General features: G+C 44.3%; 1 long non-coding RNA gene across 1 annotated transcript; it reads left to right on the plus strand.

The window, feature by feature from the left end:
* The first annotated feature begins 288 nt into the window (after window positions 1-288).
* On the plus strand, window positions 289-3,616 carry LOC113745157 (uncharacterized). The gene is made up of 3 exons (XR_003462003.1): window positions 289-1,010; window positions 1,964-2,039; window positions 3,389-3,616. It is a non-coding gene; the product is annotated as an uncharacterized LOC113745157 (long non-coding RNA).
* Window positions 3,617-3,627: the final 11 nt, after the last annotated feature.

Genomic DNA, 3,627 nt, shown 5'->3' on the forward strand with positions numbered 1-3,627 from the left:
TTATACAGAGTATTAATGTAACTTTAATATAAACTTTATTATAAACTTTATTTATACAGAGTATGAAAGTAACTTTATTATAAACTTCATTTATACGGAGTATTAAAGTAACTTTATGTATACATACCAATAAAAGTTTATTTATACACAAAACTTAACATAAACATAACATGCTAACAAACTTCATTAGAGGTAACTTCATTTGAAAAGAACTTTATTTATACATAAAACAATTTAATGAACAGTTAATTAAAATATGTACAGATATTACAAATGTGACAATAAAAGTTTGTTAAAGGTTCAAATGATCTTTAATTTAAAATGTGCATCACCTGTGATCACCCTTCTTCCTCACCTGTGAACACCTGGTTTGGTCACTTCAGAGCTGCCGTCCGTCCAGGTGATAAGGCTGAAAACTATTCTCAGGTGTGTGTTCATCATTCTGTTTTTGGCCCTCATCGCTTCCTGTAACTTCATCATGACGGAGAGAGTCCGGGTGGGTGGCGCTCTGGTCCGGTCCAGCAGAACTGGCTGGGTGAGCTGGAGTCTGAGAGCAGAGCTGCTGAACACGTTAACACACAGGTGACCCGTGTTCACACGTGTGTCCATGTCACGCGTCTGTACGCTAGACGTCTTCATCGTTACCGTGGCGTCTGTTCTGATGATGTAAGCCATTAATGAGCGAGTCACTTCCTCCTCGTCTCTGCTCATGTGCAGGACTCATCGGACAGGAAATACACCATGCCTCATTTTCCCAGAATTCCCTGGGCTCACCGAAGGAAAACAGAAAAAAAAAGTTTTGTTTGTTTGTCGTATTTAATTATTTTTAATGTTTCAGATGATGTCAGCTTTCATTTAAACCAGAGAGAGTGAGACTGAGTGCAGTTTGTTAACCTGTCTGTCTGTCTGTCTCTCACAGAGCGTCTGTACTTCGCCACCTTACGCAGTAAACCTAAAAGTACGGCTAACACACACTATTTCTGCACAGACGATGAGTTCCTGTACGAGAAGTAAGTGTGTGTGTGTGTGTGTGTGTGTGTGTGTGTGTGGTCAGAGATTGCAGATAAAGATGTTTGTTTACGTTTGCAGACATCTTTGTGGTCTGTTTGAATACAGCTGAGTGCACCTGTCAGACAGCACTGAGGGTTTAACTCTTATCATGAAGATGGGCTGTATTAATCAGCTGCCTGATCATAAATACTGTAACAGATTAGAAAAGATTACTGTAACAAATTTCTGTAACTGGGGCGTCGATTAGCTCAGGTTCTAGATTATCCGGCCCATGTATGAAGGCTCAGCAGCGGCCCAGGGTTTGAATCCGACCTTCGACCTGCTGCATGTCGTTCCCATCTCTCTCTTCAGCTGTCTCTGTCAAAAATAAAAGCTTAGGGGCGGTTGGTAGCGTAGTGGTTTACGGGGCCGCCCCATGTGTAGAGGCTGCAGTCCTCGCTGTAGCTGGCCCCGGTTCGAGTCCCGCATCGGACGGCCTTTGCTGCGTGTCACTCCCCTCTGCCCCCTGTTTCCTGTCTATCTTCAGCTGTACTATCGTTAAAAAGGCATAAAGGCCAAAAAAAAAAACTAAATTAAATACAAAAAAAAAAATAAATAAATAAAATAAATAAAAGCTTGAAAAAGGCCTAAAATAAGAGTACTGTAACAGATTGCTGTACTCTGTACACTGACCCTGGTTGTCTGTCACATCAGACACCACAGAGAGTGAGGTTGAAACTACAGACACGAACCACATAAACAGACAGTCTGTTGATCTAACATGAGGACTGGATTAAAGTATTTAAATACAGCTGATGTGGTTTAAAATTTGAACCGAATCATTGATCTGTCTGCGAGACAGATCAATGAGAAAACACTGAAACAGTGTTCAGGGTTTAGTCTTCAGTCTTCAGTTTTTAGTCTTTAATCCTGAAGTGATCAACTGAGAGTCTGTGTCCTCTGTGTGTCTTAGTTTCTATGCAGACTTTGGTCCTCTGAATCTGGCCATGTTGTACCGATACTGCTGCAAACTCAACAAGAAGCTGAAGGTGACTCTGTCACGTCACACTCACTCTGTCACGTCACACTCACACTCTGTCACATCACACTCACACTCTGTCACGTCACACTCGCACTCTGTCACACTCACACTCACTTCTTGTCAACGAGAACAATAACTCACTCTGTCACCTCAACCTGTCAAACTCACTCTGTCACACACGCCTCTGTCACACTCCACGCGCTCTGCCACGCAATCACACTCACTCTTGGTCAACACTCCACTCCTGCCACATCACACTCACATCGGTCACAACTCACTCTGTCCAGAGACACTCCCTCTGTCACACTCACTTGACATCACACTCACTCTGTCACATCACATACTCTAACTCACCTCATTGTCACGACCACCTCACCTGGTCCACACACTACAACACCACTCTGTCACACTCACTCTGTCAGCTCACACTCACCTGGTCACACTCCGTCAACTCATGTGCACGTCAACTCACTCGCTGTCCAAGTCACAGCTCACTCTGTCACATCCACACTCACCCTCTGGGTCACACCTCACTCTGTCACAAAATCAACTCACCTCTGTCACGTCACACTCACTCTGTCCACAACTCACTGCGTCACACTTAATGTCATACACTCACTCTGTCACACTCACTCTGTCACGTCACACTCACTCTGTCACGTCACCCTCACTCTGTCACACTCACTTCGGTCCATCCAACTCACTGTCACAATCAACACTCACATTCGGTCACTCTTTGTTCACAGAACTCACTGGGTAACCACTCACTGGCACTCGACCGTATCTACTTGTTAAGCACAACCACATCACCTGCACATCACACTCATGTCACCCATCACACTCTGTCAAATCACACTATTCACTCTGGTCACGACACACTCCTGGTTCACATCACACTCACTCTGCTCACTTACACACTCACACTCTGTCACATCAAACACTCACTCTGTCCTCACATTCACACTCTGCACACACTCTGTCACAACACTCACTCTGTTCACGTCACATCACACTACTGTACACACTCGCTCTGTCACTATCACACTCACACTCTGTCCACATGTCACACTCACTCTGTCAACACAATCTTCAACCACTCACTCTGTCAACTTAATGTCACAAACAGCCTGTCACACTCACTCTGTCACACTCCCTCTGTCACACTCACTCTGTCACGTCACACTCCCTCTGTCACACTTAATGTCACACTCACTCTGTCACACTCACTCTGTCACGTCACACTCACTCTGACTCACTCTGTCACACTCACTCTGTCACTGTCTGTGTCTTATGTGTTTTGTTGCCATGGTGATGACATTCCTCTGGTTGATTGTTGTCGGTCGTCATGGCGACCAGCCGACCGGACAATCTGGATTCACACCCATCATTAGTTTACTGCAGAGTACCTGTCCACACCTGAGACACAAAGCATCATGGGACACCTCACAAACTATGCAGCTCACAAAGGAGTGTTCATAAGACTGTTAAGACTGAAGGAAGACAAGATCACAACAGTCTTATAAGATTATAATAAAACTTAAATAAAACTAAAGACTGTAGAGTGGTTAGTCTGAGTCTTTACCACCTGTGCTCTG

Source organism: Larimichthys crocea, unplaced genomic scaffold, assembly GCF_000972845.2.
Source record: "Larimichthys crocea isolate SSNF unplaced genomic scaffold, L_crocea_2.0 scaffold49816, whole genome shotgun sequence".
NCBI lineage: Eukaryota > Metazoa > Chordata > Actinopteri > Sciaenidae > Larimichthys > Larimichthys crocea.